This window comes from Mastigoproctus giganteus, chromosome 1 (genome assembly GCF_048544385.1).
Source record: "Mastigoproctus giganteus isolate SK-2022 chromosome 1, ASM4854438v1, whole genome shotgun sequence".
In the NCBI taxonomy this organism is placed as follows: Eukaryota; Metazoa; Arthropoda; class Arachnida; order Uropygi; family Thelyphonidae; genus Mastigoproctus; species Mastigoproctus giganteus.
Window position 1 is genome coordinate 38,373,307 of NC_143575.1, and position 21,403 is coordinate 38,394,709.

A 21,403-nucleotide genomic window follows, 5' to 3' on the forward strand; every position below is an offset into this window, starting at 1 on the left:
TGAGATGACGAAAGAAGATATTTGTTGACATCACACTTCAATTTCTGTAGACTGTAATTTTCAGAATATACTTACGAAGGAAGGTTGTTCCAGGAAACGAAAGTTGAATGAATAAAAAAGGAAGATGAAAAGTTTGTTCTGTGAGGCTGAAGTTGGACAGTAAATGGTTGTTGGCGGCACGTGTTCGGACTGTTTTGAAAGAGAGAGCGGGAATTACAGAAGCCAATTCAGAAGAACAGTGCCCATGGAAAAAAGCATGCAGCAGAAACAGTATGTCTATGAGACAGCGATTGGAGAGACTCTGTTAGAAAGGAGCCATTAATTAACCTAATTGCCCTGTTCTGGATTCTGGAATCTAGAAGCTTGAGAGGCTTTGGAGACACCGCCCCAGATGTGGGAACAATATTCCCTGGTAGGATGGATTTGCGATTTGTACAGAGTGAACAGTTGTTTGGAAGAAAAGTAACGGCGAGAACGAAAGAGAAAACAAAGTTTGTTAGATGCAGAGATAGCAATATTTGTAATATGCTTGTGCCAAGAGAGATTAGAAGTTAGGGTAATCCCCAAAAGAGATATATCATTTTTCAAAGAAATCGGAGTATCACCAGACCACTCAATACCCTAATAAAAGATAAGCATAGGAGCAGAAGAATCCTTTTTGTGAGATATAAGACAAGACTGAGTTTTAGAAGGATTGAAATCAACTAAGTTCTGTTTGTCCCACTGGAGATTGGCATTTAAGGAACTGGTAACGGTTATTCGAGAAGTTGAAGCTGATTGAGCAGGGCAAGGTTTTGCAAAAGGGAAAGTGGAATGCAATGTGCTATCATCGGCAAAACTATGGATAAGATTTCCAGTCAATGGAAGGTCATTAATATACAAGAGAAAAAGAGTGGGGAAGAGAACTGAACCTTAAGGGAGACCAGCATTAGTGGAGAAGCTAGAAGACAGAGAGCCATCTATCATCACCCTCAGTGAGCGATCAGAGAGAAAACTGGATAACCAATTACTAAAAACAGTTGGCAAACCATAAGAGGGAAGCTTGTTTAGAAGACCTTTATGCCAAACACGATCGAAAGCCTTTGAGATGTCAAGAGCAACTACTTGTGTTTCACCGAACCTTTCCATTGAATTAGTCCATAAATGGATAACATCAGCCAGAATATCACCAGTGGATCGACACTGACGGAATCCATACTGGCGATTATCGATCACACGGAAGGTTTCTAGGTAGTTTAAGAGATGGCGGTTAATTGATTTCTCCATTACTTTAGAAAGAGTAGAAGTAATTGCAATGGGACAATAATTGGATGGGAGGGATTTGTCACCCTTTTTACGAACTGGCTGGATATGAGCAAATTTGCAAGGAGAAGGAAAAACACCTTTGGAATAAGAAAGTGAAAAAAGGCGGCAAAGGACAGGAGTAAGTTCAGGAGCACAGATTTTGAGAACAAGTGGAGAAATACCACCAGGACCTGGAGCTTTCTCAGCATCAAGATTCGTCAAAATTCTTCTGACATCCTTTTGAAGGAAGACCACAGGAGGCATTGAATGGAGCTTGCTGGGAATGGTGGGAGGTGTTTTACCAAGATCATTAATACATGAGTTGGAAGAAAAATGGGATGCTAGTAGGTCAGCTTGATCCTTGGCTGAAGTGACAATAGAACCATCTGGTTTGGACAGAGGTGGGAGCAGAGATGGGCAAAAGATGCGGCCAATAGCTTTGGCAAGAGACCAGAATGCTCGGCTACCATTAGGGCAAGAAGCAGTTTCTACTCTTAGTCTATTGAAAATCTAGTTTGGACTGATTAATAACTACTTTACAATCCTTGCAAGCTTTGGTGTAGGCAGAAAATGAAATGAAGAATTCGAAACAAGACAATTACGATATCCAACGTTCTTCTCTTGAACAGCCTTAGCACATTTATTGGAAAACCAAGGTTTAGATAAAGGACGAGATTTTAAAGTGGAGTGTGAAATAAAGGATTCCATTCCTACAAGAATAATTTCACTGACACGATCTGAGCAAACGGTGACATCAGAAGTTTTGAAACAGTAATCTGAACAAGGAAAATAAATCTCGCAGAACATCCCATTTTGCATTCTTGTAATGCCAAACAATACGAGGTTGGGAAGAGCCATGAGATAAAGGCTCCATTGGAGAAGAGAACAATCACCAAGTTGTGATCTGAGGTGCCTAAAGAACTACTCACTTCGACAGTGTACTTAGAAGGGTTGTTTGTGAGAAAAAGATCAAGCATGCTGGCTGTATGATTAGAATTGAACGGGATTCTTGTAGATGAACAATCTGTGCAAGGTCATTAGTAATGGCAAAAGCCTCAGCATCTCAACCAGCTGGGTTAGTGACTAGAAAGCAGAAGCCAGCTGGAGTTGTGAACATTAAAATTACCAAGGAAAATTACCTCAGTGTTAGGAAAGTTGGACTGGAGAAAGTAAAGTTGCAAAGACAGGAAGTCAAAGAGCTCGAAGTGATTAGTGGAGTTGGGAGAACAGTAGAGACAATAGATGAATTTGACACAATGAGGTAGAGAGATTTTAAGCCAGAGAAGATCAAAAAGAGGAGATTCTGATTACCAAGTCTCTGACAGGGAATATCGGAACAGACATATGGACAAGTACCACCTTTAGGCGAAAGGAATAATACAGTGAATAATTTGGGCAACTGAGATGAGTAGTTGAATCAACCAATAACTGAGATTCTGTCAGAAAAAGTACATGGGGTTAGGCAGACTGCAAGTGGAAATGGACATTGTTGAACTTCCTAGTTCATTTGCTAAATGAACTAGACTTCCGGGTAGCAAATACAGCTTGTCTGACATATTTGAGAGAATGTCTCTGACAACTACTTAAAGATGTAACTACCATCAGGGGTAAAGGGAAGGGTTTTTGCATTCGTAAGTGACTACAATGATCTCAGAGATTTTTTAAATTCTATATAGTGGGACCAACGAAGAGGACGAGCGTAGCCTGTGCGGAAGTACATTTCTGCCGCTCCTGGAACAGAGAAGTTTTTTCTGATTTATTTTCTGTTTTATTAGCTTAAATTATCATATTAACTTATTTTCTAGAGTAGTTTTATATTCTTATTTACGATACTTAGATTAAAGTAACTTAGATAGAGATTTTGTAGGTATTACTTAGTATCAAATCCACATGTTTACCGTTCGTAAGTAACCGCTATTGTTACGCGATAGAAAATATCTCGAAAATAGATAGCCTAAGCTTAATATAGTATAGTATAGTACATAATATTGTCAATTAATCAGATAATTAATCTTGTTGAACTTCACTGTCAATTAAATTGTACTTTTAACTATACATATAACGACTTAGGTTACGTAACATAAATAATTAGTAAAAAATAATTAATACTTAACTTGATACGGAAGTTATATAAAGGGACTGTCAATTAAATTGTACTTTTAACTGTACATATAACGACTTGGGTTATGTAACATAAATAATTAGTAAAAAATAAATAATTAATACTTAACTTTTTTTTGGTAGTTGTTGGCACATCGGCTTCTGTGGCCATAGTGCACCTCCCAAGGTTTTTGCAGTACTTTGATCCAAGCCCGAGGCGGGATTCGAACCCGCGACCTTTGGTTTGCCAGGCAGGCACCTTACCCACCTGGCTAGCCCGGTCGGCAATACTTAACTTGATACGGAAGTTATATAAGGGGATTTCGTAGATAACACTTGATACTGAAACATAAATATAGCGTTATAACTGTGTTGAGATATAAGTTTAGGGTTTTATTTTGTACTGAAATTGAAATTAAATCGAAATCATGACTGACCAGAGCAGCAAAGCAAAAGGCTCAAGCTAATGGGAGTGCTGTGGCTCAGGGGAGAACTGAGGGGGGGGGGGGGCAGATACCCTCCGAATCAAGCCAATTAAAATGCACCACTTGCTTGATGTTTGTGGAGCAGTCAGGTATGGGACATGATACTGCCATGGGGGATGCCTTTGTGTGCGCGCGCGATGCAAGGAGTGTAAGGAAATCAGGCGACAACTGAGCATTGTTATGGGCTTTGTTATATGAGAGCTTTGTAAAAAGGATAGGTGGAACAGGACCAGGGTATGTCTGCCAGGGGCAAAGGTTGATGACGTAGAGCGGATATCATCTTTTAAGGGCACAAAAGGTTGTACACGTTGGCACTAATGATATTAAGAGTAGGAGACGGGCGGAATTACTTAACAAGTACAGGTCACTGTTGAAAAAAAGCCGTGAATTAGGGTTGAATTTGAAAGTGTCTGCAATTCTGCCCAGACACGTTAGGAGGGAGTATATATGACGAGAGCCCTGTCGATCAATTCGGCCCTGGAAGGATTGTGCAAGGCTCAAGGGGTAGAATTTTTTTCAGCCTGGTCTGTACTTGTTAACAGGAGAGATTGCTTCTACAGGGATGGGATACACTTAAATAGAAAGGGTGCAAGAATATTTGCTGATGCTATCAAGGCAGTGTTAGGTGGGTCGGAAAACTGCTAGATTGGGGGGATACAAGGACTAATCGTATAACAGTAGCCACTGGCAGAGGTGAAAGTGATTCTTGCACTGCTTCTATTGGAATGAGCCGCAGCCTGGAAAATAAGATGCAGGATATTTCAGAGACTGCTGGGAATCATTGGGGTACAAATAAACACATAGGTTGTGTTTTGGTAGCTAAGAAAAAGAACAGGTGCATGTATACTTGCGTGTACACCAATGCTGGGAGTTTAGTAAATAAATTTGATGAATTTGAGGTATTGCTCAAAACATCAAAGGCAGATATTGTGGGGATTTCAGAGACGTGGTGTCACACAGATATAAGGAATGCAGAACTGGAATTTGGGGAGTACAATGTCTACAGAAAGGATAGATAGGGTAAGAAGGGAGGAGGGGTTATGCTATTAGTTAAGAAATACATAAAATTCAAGGAAGTGAAGCCAGTTGACATTGCTGGACAGTGCAGTGTCGAGTCAGTTTGGTGTGACATAAGCATTGGGAGATCAAAATTGAGAGTAGGAGTGTGCTATAGGCCTAATGATTCTGATGAGTATAATAAGAAACTGTACGGGGAAATAGAGTGGGCCAGCAAATCAGATTGTCTTATAATGGGGGATTTTAATTTCCCAGATATTGACTGGAATTTGGGGGCTGGTCACTCACACACTAGCAAGGCTTTTGTGGATTTATTGGATGATTGTTTTCTACATCAGCATGTTCGGGGGGCAACCAGAGAAAGTAATACTCTTGATCTGATTATCAGTAGTGATTCTTCATGCATTAAGAATCTGCAGGTAAATGAACCACTAGGTGGCAGTGATCACAGTGTGCTGAAGTGGGATTTACTCAAAGAGGTAACTACCATTAGGAGTAAAGGGAGGGGTTATTGCTTTCGTAAAGGCGCCTACGATGGACTGAGACAGTATTTAAATTCTATACAGTGGGACCAACTGATGATGTTACCAACAGCAAATTCAAAATGGGAAGCATTCAAAGAACTTATCTTGGAAGCTACTAGGCTTTACATACCAACTAAGAAATATTGTTCAAGGTTTAGGCCAAAATGGATGTCAGATGAACTAATGAGGCATATGGCAGAGAAGAAAAATGCATGGGATACTTACAAATTAACACATGACACAGAAGCCTATGATAGATACAAGTTGATATGCAACCAAGTTACAAAGGAGGTTAGGCAGGCGAAGGCAGATTACGAGAAATCCTTGGCAAGGGATGCAAAGAAAAACAGCAAAGAGTTCTTTACTTATGTAAACTCTAGAAGGAAGGGGATGAATCAGATTGGTCCACTTGATATTGATGGGTCAACTGTTGATGATACTGCTCAGGTAGCTAACAAACTAAATGAATATTTTGCATCGACATTCACACATGAGGAGTTATTCAGCAAGGGGAATGCCAGAGGTGTATTCAACTCTAGCAGTAAGCTACAGAATCTTGAAATAACTGGGAGTAAAGTGGAGGAGAAACTGTTGAAGATAAACACAAGAAAGGCACCCGGGGTGGATGGGATCTATCCAGTTATATTAAAGGAGGCAGCAAAGGAAGTAAGCACACCCTTAGCCATAATTATGAGAGCTTCCTTGGACTCTGGGGAGGTACCCATGGACTGGAGAAGTGCAAATGTGACCCCAATTCACAAAGGAGGATCAAAGGGTGACACAAGTAATTATAGACCTGTTAGTTTAACTTCTGTTCCTGGAAAATTAATGGAGGCACTGGTTAAAGAAGCTCTGCAGGATCATCTACACAAGACTTCAGTTATAGCTCAGACACAGCATGGTTTTGTTAAGGAGAAGTCTTGCCTGACCAATTTGATTGGATACTATGATGCAGTCACAAAAGAACTGGATGCAGGGAATAACTTTGATATTATATACTTGGATCTTAGAAAGGCTTTTGATACTGTTGCACATGGAAGACTGCTGCACAAATTGGAGCAGTGTGGCATTGGAGGCAAATTGCTGCTATGGATAAGTGGGTGGTTGAGGGGGAGAAGATAGAGAATGGTAATCAATGGACACTGCTGATCGTGGACTGTTATTAGTGGAGTCCCTCAGGGTTCAGTATTGGGTCCATTATTGTTTTCTGTATTTATAAATGATATCGATGATGGTATATCAAGCTTAATTTCCAAGTTTGCAGATGATACGAAGGTTGGCAGGGTTGTCAAGGGCACTACTGACACTATGTTACTGCAACAGGATCTGGAAAGGTTGAGCAGATGGGCTGAGAGGTGGCAAATGAAGTTTAACATTGACAAATGTAAAGTACTACATATGGGAAACAGCAACCCCAGAGCAACGTATCAACTCTGTGGTACTACACTGACAGTGGTAGAGATACAGGTCTGGAGGCCTCATTTCAAGAAGGATGTAGAGATGCTGGAACGAGTACAGAGAAGGGCAAGAACATTAGTGAATGGAACAAAGGGGTGCTCTTACGAAGAAAGGCTTAAGTTTTGCAAATTGCAGTGTCTGTAGATTAGGCACGGGCGAGGTGATCTGATAGAGGTGTATAAAGCCTTGAATGGTTTGAGCATGCACAATGCTGATGGGATTCTTCCTCTTGCTCAGAATAATCACCTGAGAGGGCATAAATTCAAATTGAGAAAAGATGGATGTAGGATAGACGTGAGGAAATTTGCCTTTAGCCAGCGGGTGGTTGGTTGGTGTAATAGACTTCCATCTCTTGTCATGGAAGTTGATAGCCTAAATAAGTTTAAGGCTCAGCTGGACAGGTATTTCGAACGAACAGAGGGGTGAGTGGAAGTGGTTATTTTTTATTTATTTATTTTTTTTGGCTGATGCTGCATAAGCTTGCTTTCTTGCATCAAATGCCTCTACTAATGCTAATGCTAACTGATGTTACCGAGAGAAAATTCTAAATGGGATGCATTCAAGGTCCTGAAGACTTCATCGTGTGAAGTGAACCAAGGGTTCACCTCAGAAGACTACCAGTAACTAAACTTCATGGCTAATCACTGAAAATCTGCAAATCCTTGACACATCCGAGAATTATAATTGATTTTAGATCGAACTTTGTCACTCATATAGAGCATACCAAAGAGAAAAATCATGAATCGTACAGCACTGCCGGCAAAGTCGACCCGGGACTGATTGGGTCCTGAAGGGGAGAGCTCTCCACTCATGTACTTGGCAGTTTTCCTCCCCGTAGTTTCCTTGGGTACCTCTGTGGTTTTGTCGTAACAATAGTTACCTTCTCAGAAGCTTCTACAGATCCAGAGGCTGTTTTTGCTCTGCATGATCAGATCCTGCTGAACCATGTCAAGTGCTTACAGGACAACTGCCACTGAACTTAAACACAGCCTTCAGTGGTCTACTAAATTGTACAAAGCAAAACCAAGAATTCTTGAGTATCGCTACCACCTCCACCCAAAATGTGATGGTTTAAAGGATGTGGCTATGAGTAGAAGTAACTCGACTTTGGCGAGGTGAATGGACCCAAGGATTAAAAGGCAAAACTACAAGAAAATTCTTCCCTGAAGTTGGTTTCCTAACCTCCAAGACCTTAACCTGGCTTACTCCAAAAATTGGAGACAACAAATATGATAACTGGCCACAGCACTATTAAAATCACCCTTATGAAAATCTAAAGGGGACTTAAAACCTTCACATGAGATCGGATAACTACAACCTTGATTAAAGAGAGCTTTAGATATTCTTTCTGTCACCAATGGGAATCAAAACCAGACCTCTCCAAATGAATGACAAGTGGTATAACTACTATACTGTCACAGAGGACTCTCTGTCATTCGTGGATTCAAAAATATTTCTAGTGTATTTAAAAATTGTTTACCTATGGGAGTTTCCCCCCACTTGATGTAATTGATAATGGGTAGATTGAAATCACCAATAATTAGACATTCACATTTACTCACCCATTCCATCTGCATATAGAGGCTCTTGTCATACTCTTCACAATCATCTGGTTTACAGCATCCAACTACTCCACAGCACAGAAATTCTATACTAGCACATACAACTTCAGAATCTGGGAAAGTTTTTGTTGTGTTCAGGTTGCTATTCATAAAAAGCATGGCCTCATTCCCCATTCACCCCACCCTTCTATTTTGTCTCTCCTTCCTTCCTACCTACATAAATGCATGCCTGCCTACCTACCTACCTACCTACCATAGTGAAACTCATCAATCATCCCTTATTTCTGGGTGATGCTACCCACATTTCCATTAGCCCTATTATCAAACTGTTGGTAATGTAAAGAAAAATCCCACCCAAAACTGCCAGCTGGCAGTTTTGGGTGGGATTTTTATCATCCAGCTGGTCAAGAAATGTGCTGGCACAATTATCTGTTTATATAAGCACAGAATAGCATAAGGGCATTCCACGAAGAGAAGCCATCCAGAACCCTTTCATCAAAAAACCAATAGCATCAGGTGCAATGATATTATGCTTGCAGTGTCTCGTATTTAAACTATATCACAAGAAATAAACAATTTACAACTCCAGGTTCTGTAAAGGCCAAAAATCAGCACAAGTTCCGAATGATCGCGGAATCCTTAACTTTTCTGATGGTATTGCAGTTTTAACGTTTGCGTGCATGATGAAGTCAGATCAGGATCAGATACAAGAGTGGTCCTTGCACCAAACTGGAGGAACCCTGCTTATAACTTTAGTCCACTCTATAAAGGACAATAATTTATAGCAACCCTCTGCTTCCTGTCTTTTGGCAATCCCTAAATTCATCTCAAGATCTTGCCCATATTCCCAATACACTACAGCTTGTAAAGTAAATTCCTGTGTGGAACTTAACTTTCAGTTAATCAGAATTTAAGCTTAGTACTCTTTACCCAAAATCTGTTGTTTAAAATTCCTTTTTTCCTTAAAAATTTTCAGCCTTAATATGGAAAAACTCTCCCCTTACAAGTGAACATGTCATCGTGGTACAGGTTTTCATATGAAAACTACATAATGCATGCAACTCACAGACATCCAACAGCCTTAGCTGCTTTGGTTATTTAAAAAAAAAAAAAAAAATACCACCATTCATCTAGAATCAGTGTATACATATTTATGCACAAAATTTTATTCTAAGTGTATATGAAGTTTAGAATTCTAAAATTCTGTATATGATGAAAAGTATCCCTTTTTGTTTATTTGCATAATGTTTGAATTCAGTTGTATTTTCTCCACAAAATATTATCACAACCACAAATTCACCATTGCAAATAATAAGTTTATAACTTTCTTTTCTTGCCTTCTCTGTTCTTATTCCAGCTTGTGTATCTCTTTAAGCTATATATTTGTGCACCACTAGAGAATGACTTTGTATATTCTTCGATCCAAAACTAAATGTCTACCATTAAGTCTTTCCATAGAATTTTATATGCATGAAATTATTACAGCTAAACATAAAACAGGATAGAAAGTTTTAAACAAAATTATGACCTAAATTTTGCTGAAACTTTTTAAGATTAGCACAAGAAATACAAATGTCAAATTTTCACAAAATAAACTCTCTCTAGGAAAGTGGAAATGGATTCTCTGATGTAACAAATTACACTATGTATCGTTTTCGTTAGATAGAAAACTTCGGTGTGACATAAACAAAACATTTTGAAAAAAACCACACTGTCCCAACTGTGGAGAACCGTGTTGCGGATCTGATGGTTTGGAGCTGCTTTCTGTGGTATGGCACTAGATTTGTGGTTTTTGTGGATGAACAATGCAAAAGGAACTCCAATGTGATATCCTTGATGATGATGACACTCTTCCAAGATCACTGCAATTTTAGGGTGCAGATTCTTATGAATATCAAAAGAATAACGTCTCCTGCCACAAAGCTTGGCATACTGCTTATGTTAACACTAGAAGGAAAGGAATGAAGTACATTGGCCCACTAGATATGAATAGTATAATTATTGATGATTGTGTTCAAATTGCCAGCAAACTGAGCATTTTGCATCAACAATCATGTGTGAAGAAATTTTTAGAGATGGGAATATTAGAAATATAACAAGTTATAACTGAGAGACAAATGATTTTGTCTCTCAGTTATAATTATATTAATAATTATATTAAATAATTATATTAATAGAAGCAGCAAGAGAAGCAAGCATAATTATGAAGGCATCCTTGAATTCAGTGGAGATCTCTACAGGCTGGAGATGCGCAAATGTCTGCTATTCACAAAGGAGGGGTGTGCAGGATCAAAGGAAGATGTGATTAACTATAGATCTGTAAGTTTGATTTCTATTCCAGGGAAAATAATGGAGTTTTGAGATTAAAGAAATATTGCAGGGTCATTTTGATACGAATTTTAAAATCATATATGAAGATTTCAGTAAAGCTTTTGACACTGGGGGGCAAGTTGTTGTTACTAAAAGTTTGTCCAGTTCCTCCTTGAATTTATTTAAGCTATCAACTTATTAATTGCTGGCTAAAGGCAAATTTTCGCACATCTATTGTACAACTATCTTTCCTCAATTTGAATTTATGCACACTCAAGTTTGTAATCTGGGCAAGCGGAAGAATCCATCAGAATTGAGCCTCCTCAACCCATTCAAGGCCTTATACACCTCAATCAGATCACATCACAGGTGCCTAGCCTCCAGATGCTGAAATTTGCAAAACTTAAGCTTTTCTTTGTAAGAGCAATCCTTCGTGCCTCTCACCAATCTTGTTGTCCTTCTCTGTACTCGCTCAAGCAACTCTACATCCTTCCTAAAATGAGGCCTCCAGACCTGCATGCAGTACTTAAGGCGTGGCCCAACCATTGCTTTATACAAAGGGATAATCACCTCCTTTTCCCTACTAGCAAAATTCCTGTATATCACTGACAATACTCCATGATCTGCTCTGGCAGCCTGTCCGCACTGCTCAGAAAACTTCATATCTGACTGCACAATTACTCTCAGGTCTTTTTCATTTTCTACCAACCTAAGTGTAGTACCACACAGTTGGTACGTTTCTCTGGGGTTACTTCTACCCATATGCAGTACTTTGCATTTGTCAATGTTAAACTTCAGTTGCTACTTCTCAGCCCATCTACCCACTTTTCTAGATCCTGTTGCAGTAGCACTCTGCTTTCCTGTCATTAACAACCCAGCCAACCTTTGTATCATCTGCATACTTGGACATTAAGCCTGATATACCTTCATCGATATCATTGATAAATATACAAAACAGCAGTGGGCCCAACACTGAACTCTGGGAGACTCCACTAATAACATTAGTCCACAAAGAGCAGCATCCATTGATTACTACTCTCTGTCTTCTCCCACTCAACCTCCCTTTTATCTATTGTAGCAATTTGCCCTTAATACCATACTGCTCCAATTTGTACAGTAGTTTTCCATGTGCAACAGTATCAAAAGCTTTTCTGAAATCCAAGTATATGATATCAAAATTATTTTTTGCGTCCAGTTCCTGTGTAACCACATCACAGTATCCAGTGAGATTTGTCAGACAAGACTTTTCCTTAACAAAACTATGTCTGAATTATTACTGTAGTCTTGTCTAGACGATCCTCCAATGCTTCTTTAACCAGTGACTCCACTATTTTTCACAGAACAGAAATTAAACTCAGAGGTCTGTAATTACTCACGTCTCCCTTTGTGAATTGGGGATACATTTGCACATCTCCAGTTAGTGGGGACTTCTCCTGAGTCCAAGGATGCTCTTATAATTATGGCTAAGGGTTTGCTTACTTCCTTTGCCACCTCCTTTAATATAATTGGATAGATCCTCTCCACCCCAGGTGCTTTTCTTGTGTTGAACTTCAACAATTTCTCCTCCACTTTGTTCTCAGTTATTACAAAATCATTAAGCATCCTGTGACAGTTTGATAAAGTTCTGGCATTTTCCTTCCTTAATAAGTCCTTATGTGTGAATGTAGATGTAAAATATTCATTTTGTCAGCTATCTGAGCAGGATCATCAACAGTCGAACCATTGATATCAAGTGGGCCAATCTGATTCATCCCCTTCCTTCTAGAGTTTATATAAGAAAAGAAGTTCTTGCTGTTTTTCTTAACGTCCTTTGCCAAAGATTTCTTGTAATCTGCCTTTGCTTGCCTAATCTTCTTTGTGACTTGATTACAGACTGTAATAAGCTTCTGTAATCAAGTCACAAAGAAGGTTAGGGAAGCAAAGGCAGATTACGAGAAACCTTTGATAATTTATATGCATCCCATGCATTTTTCTTCTCTGCCACGAGTTTGATTAGTTCATCTGACATCCATTTAGGCCTAAACCTTGAAATAACATTAGTCTTCTTGGACTAATGATATTAGTGGAGTCCTGTGGGTTCAATGTTAGTCCCCTTGTTTCAATATTTATTAACAATATTGATAATGGTATATCAAGTTTACTGTCTATATTTGCAGGTGATATAAAGGCCTGCAGGTGGTGAATGACAGGAATCAAGGCACACACCAACTGACCTAAAAAACTGTACAAATGGATTGAGAAGTAGCAATTGAGATTTAAAATTGGTAAATGCAAGGTACTGCATATGGGCAGCAGTAATCCCAGAATGACATACCAATTGGGTAGTACCACCCTAGAGGTGGTGGGGAACGAAGGAGACCTAGCAGTAATTATACAGTCTGACATGAAGTTTCTGAGCAGTGCAGTGGGATTCTGTCAAGATATACAGGAACTTTACCAGCAGAGACAGTGAGGTTATCCCATTGCATAAGGCAGTGGTTAGGCCTTATCATAAGCACTGCATACTGGAAGCCTCATTTTAAGAAAGATGCAGATTTCTTGGAATGGCTGCAGAGAAGAGCAACCAGATTAGTCAAAAACACAAAGGGAGTACTCTAACCACAAAAGACTTCAGTTCTGAAAATTTCAGGGCTTGGAAACTAGGCACTTGCAAGGAGATATGATTGAAGCATAGGAGGCTTTAGTGGATTGAGTAAACTAAACATTGATGGCATTCTTACTCTTTCTTGGCTGACACACATAAGGGGATGTAAATTTAAATTGAAAAAGGATGGTGTAGGATAGATGTATGGAAGTTTACGTCCAGCCAGAGAGTAACTGGTCGTTGGAGCAAACTTCCATCTGGCATTGTGGAAGTGGATAGTTTGAATAAATTTATGAATTAGACAAATCATTTGAGAGAATGAACAGGTGATATGGTATTTTTTAAATTTTTTTTGGCTGAAGCTGTATACACTTGCTTTCCTGAAACATTTGCACTACTAAAGCTAATATGGTGGTTTATTTTGGATAGAATAATGCGGCACTTATGGATTGGCCCACTCAGAACTCAAAACAAAGTTTAATAAAGGACACCAACAGGTACCCTTACCATAAAAGACCTCAGTTCTGCAAAGGCTGCTTGGAACCTAGGAACCTGCAATGAGATCTTACTGAAGTGTTTAAGGCAGGGGGTCCATAAGGTTTAAGGTTACATAAATTTAAACCAAACTTTTTGAAGGAAAGGCAACATAGGAATATTCAGAGTAGTATGTGGGCTGGATCCAAAAAGCTGTCTCACATTTTATAATATTTATTTTATTAAGTAGTCAACTGTACATATATATATTATACCTAACCTTAAACAACACGAATAAATTTAAATAAACTTTTCAATAATAATAATTATTATTATTGCTACTATTACAAGACACAATCATTCAAGTTTTTTTAATGGCAGAAAAGTAGATAAATATGATGAATTATTGACAACACATAAATATTAACGAAAGCAGCATACTTGCTTTTTACTTCTTGTAATGATATGTTCGATATTTGCTGTTAATCTAGAGCGATTTTTTTTGTTTTTCATTCTTGAAAATATCAGTGGGATGCATAAAAATTTCTCACAGGCCAGATCTGGCCTGCAGGCTGTAGTTTGGTGACCTCTGGTTTAAGGCTTTAAATGGATTGTGCAAACTAAATACTGATAGCATCCTCATGCTTTCTTGGATCATACAAATAAGGTTACATAAATTTAAACAGAAAAAGGATGGTTGTAAGATAAATGTGCAAAAATTTAAGTTCAGCCAAATAGTAATTGATTGTCGGAACAAACTTTCATTGTGGAAGTGGAGAGTTTGAATAAATTTAAGGAAAAATTAGATAAATCACAATCATTAGAGGAGTCAAACATTATGTGAGAACTTTCCAAACTTCTCCAATAATTTTTATATAGTGTAGAATATTAAAACTTTTCCAAAAATCCTCCCCATTATTTTCATTGCATTCTTCATATCATAACCTCGTAACCTTGAAACTTTGGAACTGCGGGGATTCGGATATTAGGGATACCCCTGTACAGGCAACCCCCATATAACACAGTACTTCTACACCACAGTTTCGCTCTAACGCAATTGATAAATTGTGGCAATCCTCGTACAATATGGTTTGTTTGTTTGTTTGTTATTTGGTTTTTAGGAGCATTAGCAACTAAGGCCATACTGCTCCAGGATATGCGGTGGTCATTCCCTGACCTTTCCGCATCCTCCGTATTTGGTGGTGACGGGCTCCAACCCCGGTCTAATCAAGAAGCGTATGCTACGCACTGCTGCTCCTTCCCACCTGGCTACGGAGGTGCCCGTACAATATGGTACTTATATATAACATGGTTTGTTTCACTCTAACACAGTTAGAGAACTGGGGAAAACCTCACATAACACAGGATTGTTGAGCTTTTTTTTTGTGGGGAAACTCTGCTATTACGTTAGATGTAATTTTTCAACATTTCTATTCTTTTTTGTGAATCCCTGCTTTTGGCTCGCTAGTCACTATGCAAAAAAAAAATTGGGAAATCCGCCTATTTTATTTTTTGGGAAATCCCTGTTTTAGGTTCTGTGCTATTGAACTTGTGGAAAAAATCTAGAGTTCAAAGTTTTATTATTATTGGATAATGTGCCAGGCCTTCAAAAAGATTTAAGTCATCCAAATGTTGAAGTAACGTTCCTACCACCTAATACAACTTCTTTAATTTACCTTTAAAACTCATTATATCAGAAATTTGTTACATGGATTATGGAAGTTGTTGTTATTTGGTTTTTAGGAGTATTAGCAACTAAGGCCATATTGCTCCGGGATATGCGGTGGTCATTCCCTGACCTTTCCGCATCCTCCATATTTGGTGGTGACGGGCTCGAACTCCGGTCTAATCAAGAAGCGTGTGCTAATGCACCGCTGCTTGGATTACAGAAAAAAAATTGATTCCGAATCTATTGAAGTGATGGAGGCATGGAAACATTTTTCAATTGTGGACTGTATCAGAATCATAGCTTTATTGCTCAAAGAATTAAAACCGTCAACATTAAATGTGCGTTGGAAAAATGTATGGCCAGAGTCAGTTCGTTAAGGAAACATGGTGAAACCAGCAGAAAATGGAATCGGTGTGACAGGAGAACTTGCTAAGTCAATAGAATGGGAAGGTTTTGATGATATGACTACTGAAGATGTTCAAGAATTACTGGTAGAAAAAGAGGCTGGCAAAGTGGTGAAAATGGCATTGGAGGTAAACCTAATCAATTCAGAGGATGACAGCGCAGATTAAAATTCTGAAGTTCCAAATTTTACACTAAAAAGCATACGGGAAGGCATAAACTTAGCCGATCAATTAGAATCATATTTTTTGAATGCAGATCCTTCGACTGAAAGGAGTACAAAGTTCAAAAGGGAGCTTCAAAAATGCTTAGCTCCATACAATGAAATTTACAAAGATCTATCAAGCAAAAGCACACAAACCCAGATTACAAATTTTTTGGAAAGAGCAGAAGATTCACGAAATCCAGATGCCGCAGAAGGTGAAGATATTCTGTAACAGAGAAAACATTCTCGTTTAATTGAGCTTATCAGTGATGAAGAGGAAGAAAATTAAATGAAAGTACATTATCAGGCATATATGTATCACAGTTTGTTCAGTTATTACTATTTTTAACAAAAATTAAGTTTCAGATAGTTATAAAAAATATATTTTTGTTAGCTTTTGGAATGTAACCCCCATTTTGTAGTGGTTCTTAGTCTCGTATAATACGGTTTGCACTACACAAGATTTTATAGGAAACCTAACTACTGTGTTATGTGAGGGTTACCCATATATTCTTGTAGTCTGGATCCTTGTTGTTACCTACGAAGTTCTCAACAACAGATGCGAAGCCATAAATGGAGGGCACAGAATCAGGAGATTAGCATTAGTAGAGGCATATGATGCAAGAAAGAAAGCTTATGCAGCGTCAGCCAAAAAAAAAAAAAAAAACACGCTCCACCCCTCTGTTTGTTCCAAGTACCTGTCCAGCTCAGCCTTAAATTTATTTAGGCTATCAACTTCCACAACAAAGGATGGAAGTCTGTTCTACCAACCAACCACCCGCTGGCTAAAGGCAAACTTCTGCACATCTATCCTACATCTGTCTTTCCTCGATTTGAATTTATGCCCTCTCAAATGATTATTCTGAGCATTCCATCAGCATTGAGCATGCTCAAGCCATTCAAGGCTTTATACACCTCAATCAGATCACCTCGCAGGCGCCTCCGTAGCCAGGTGGGAAGGAGCAGCAGTGCGTAGCACACGCTTCTTGATTAGACCAGGGTTCGAGCCCATCATCACCAAATACGGAGGATGCGGAAAGGTCAGGGAATGACCACCGCATATCCCGGAGCAATATGGCCTTAGTTGCTAATGCTCCTAAAAACCAAAAAACCTCACAGGTGCCTAGTCTCCAGTCACTGTAATTTGCAAAATTTAAGCCTTTCTTCATAAGAGCAACCCTTTGTTCCATTCACTAATCTTGTCCTCTGTACTCGTTCCAACAGCTATACATCCTTCTTAAAATGAGGCCTCCAGACTTGTATACAGTACTCAAAGTGTGGCCTGGCCATTGCCTTATATAAGGGGATAATCACCTCCTTATCCCTGCTAGAAAAATTCCTGTATATCATTGACAAGACACTATGAGCTACTCTTGCACAACGGCTGCACTGCTCAGAAAACTTCATATCTGCCTGCACAATTACCCCCAGGTCCTTTTCGTTCTCTACCACTGTCAGTGTAGTACCACAGAGTTGATATGTCACTCTGGGGTTGCTGCTTCCCTATATACTACTTTACATTTGTCAATGTTAAACTTCATTTGCCTCCTCTCAGCCCATCTGCTCAACTTTTCTAGATCCTGTTGCAGCAGTGTACTCTCATTAGTGTCCTTAATAACCCTGCCAACCTTTGTATCATCTGCAAACTTGGACATTAAGCTTGATATACCATCATCAATATCATATATAAATACAGAAACAACAATGGACCCAATACTGAACCCTGAGGGACTCCACTAATAACATTAGTCCACGATGAGCAGTGTCCATTGATTACCACTCTCTCTGTCTTCTCCCACTCAACCATCCCTTTATCGATAGCAGCAATTTGCCTGCAATGCCACACTGCTCCAATTTGTGCAGTAGTCTTCCATGTGCAACGGTATCAAAAGCCTTTCTAAGATCCAAATATATGATATAAAAGTTATTCCTTGCATCCAGTTCCTTTGTGACCACATCATAGTATCCAGTCTAATTAGTTATTTGGTTTTTAGTAACATTAGCAACTAAGGCCATATTGCTCCAGGAATATGCGGTGGTCATTCCCTGATCTTTCCGCATCCTCCATATTTGGTGGTGACGGGCTCGAACCCCGGTCTAATCAAGAAGCGTGTGCTATGCACTACTGCTCCTTCCCACCTGGCTACGGAGGCGCCTAATCAAATTGGTCAGATAAGACTTCCCCTTAACAAACCCATGCTGTGTCCGAGCTATAACTGAAGTCTTGTCTAGATGATCCTGCAATGCTTCTTTAACCAGTGCCTCCACTGATTTCCCTGGAACAGAAGTTAAACTAAGAGGTCTGTAATTACCTGTGTCTCCCTTTGATCCTCCTTTGTGGATTGGGTTACATTTGCACATCTCCAGTCCATGGGTACCTCTCATAATTATGGCTAAGGTTTGCTTACTTCCTTTGCTGCCTCCTTTAGTATAACTGGATCCGCTCCACCCCGGGTGCCTTTTTTATGTTTATCTTCAAAAATTTCACCTCCACTTTCCTCTCAGTTATTACAAAATCATCCAGCTCACTACCAGAGTTTCCCCTCCCTGAATAACTCCTCATGGGTGAATGTAGATGCAAAATACTCATTTAGTTTGTTAGCCACTTGAGCGGGATCATCAACAGTTGAACCATTATTAGCCAGTGGACCAATCTGATTCATCCCTTTCCTTCTAGAGTTTACATAGGTAAAGAACTCTTTTCTGTTTTTCTTTGCATCCTTTGGCAAGGATTTCTCATAATCTGCCTTTGCCTGCCTAATCTCTTTTGTGACTTGGTTACAGACCAGCTTATATCTATCATAGGCTTCCATGTCACCCATTAATTTATATGTATCCCATGCATTTTTCTTCTCTGCCACATGTTTCATTAGTTGATCTGACATCCATTTAGGCCTAAACCTTGAACAATATTTCTTAGTTGGTATGTAGAGCCTAGTAGTGTCCAAGAAGAATTCTTTGAATGCTTCTCATTTTGAATTTGCTGTTGGTAACATCATCAGTTGGTCCCACCGTACAGAATTTAAATACTGTCTCAGACCACCATAATCACCTTTACGAAAGCAAAAACCCTTCCCTTTACCCCTGATGGTAGTTACCTCTTTGAGTAAATCCCACTTCAGCACACTGTGATCACTGCCACCTAGTGGTTCCTTTATCTGCAGATTCTTAATGCATGAAGAATCACTACTGATAATCAGATCAAGAATATTATTCCCTCTAGTTGCCTCCTGAACATGCTGATGTACAAAACAATCATCCAATAAATCCATAAAAGCCTTGCTAGTGTGTGAGTGACCAACCCACAAATTCCAGTCAATATCTGGGAAATTAAAATTCCCCATTATAAGACTCTCCGATTTACTGGCCCACTCTATTTCCCTGTACAGTTCCTTATTATACTCATCAGAGTCATTAGGCCTATAACACACTCCTACTCTTAATTTTGATCTCTCAATGCTTACGTCACACCAAACTGACTCAACACTGCACTGTCCAGCAATGTTGACTGGCTTCATTTCCTTGGATTTTATGTGTTTCTTAACTTAATGTATAACCCCTCCTCCTTTCCTATCTTGTCTATCCTTCCTGTACACATTGTACTCCCCAAATTCCTGTTCTGCATTCCTTATATCTGTGTGACACTATGTCTCTGATATCCCAACAATATCTGCCTTTGATGTTCTGAGCAATACCTCAAATTTATTTACCAAACTCCTAGCATTGGTGTACATGCAAGTATACCTGCACCTGTTCCTATTCTTAGCTACCCTAACACAACCCATATGTTTACTTGTACCGAAATGACTCCCAGCATTCTCTGAAATACCCTACATCTTGTTTTCCAGGCTGCTGCTCATTCCAATAGAAGCAGTGCGAGAATCACTTTCACCTCTGCCAGTGGCTACTGTTAATCTATTAGTCCTTGTATCCCCCCCCCAAGCTAGCAGTTTTTCGACCCACCCAACATTGCCTAGATAGCATCAGCAAATATTCTTGCACCGTTTCTATTTAAGTGTATCCCATCCCTGTAGAAGCAGTCTCTCCTGTTAACAAGGTTATTTCCATATGGGACTGGTCTAATGATAGATAGAATATTAGGATACACAATGCCCTTCTTACTCTTTGCATTATATCCCTGTACATTAACCAAGCAAAAGTAACAGTCATCACAGTGAGTTTGTAGGCTCCTGCCAAATGATGGGAATTGCAAATGGCATAGCCTTATTTTTGCCATTTTTCTACAATTTTAATGCTTCAACACAAGTTTGACAAACTTTATGTGCAGCCCATTGTTTATCTTGGTTACTGAGTTTCACTCTGAAGTAAGCACAACACAGTTTTTTTTTTTTTTTTACAAATTCTGTAATATATTGTCTTTGCTTGGGGCAGAGCCATGCTGAGGGTGAGGCGAATGAGGCTCTTGCCTCAGTTTAAAAGCCGAAAGGGGCACCAAAAGAAAGATTAAATAATTGCCAACGTTGCCATTATTAACAGTGGGGCACAATTTTTCATCCTGGCCTCAGGTACTAAAATGGCTTGGCACGGCCCTGGTTTGAGGACTACATAACTTCCACAAATATAAAAAAATACATGCACATTGTTCAAACATATGCATGACGACATTTTACTCACTTTTCAGCACAAGTTTGACATGATAACCTTAAAAATAAACTAAGCTCACAATGATAAATACTGCTGTGCGGAGCTTTCAGGGTCAAGAAACAAATGACTGAAGGTATTGTTGCCAACATGTGAAGATTTAGTTTACAAATTTCCAGCATTTACTCCTAACTTAAAATAATAAAATTCATGGCATCAACTTAAGTGATTTGTGAAAAAATGATAGTTGATAGAAAAAGCATGAATAACATTTCTGAAATCAGTGTAAAATACTGAGTTAAAAACAGCTATTAGTTTAAAAACATCAAAAATCATGCAGAGTGGTGTTATTGATTATTTCTATTATCAGCCATAATCAATTATTTTGATTATGACTACCACTAAGTCCAATAACCAAATAACATCCAGCCAATGGAGATCCTGTGGTCAGAAAGAGATCATTGATGTGAGAGGCCAATTGTGGCTGAGAAGATTTATGTAGGGTAATAGAAAGGTTAGTCAGCCAATCAAATAACAACCCAGTACAACAATATTAATCAGAGGCATTTCAGAATGCACAATTCATAGTACATTGTCACAGATGAGGTATTGTAGTGTATGACTGAACTGGGTTCCACATCTATTAGTAAAAAACAAGAAGGTACAGTTACAGCGAACTCAGGAAACACTACCAGAAGATCGGAAAAACATTGCTTAGTCTGATGAA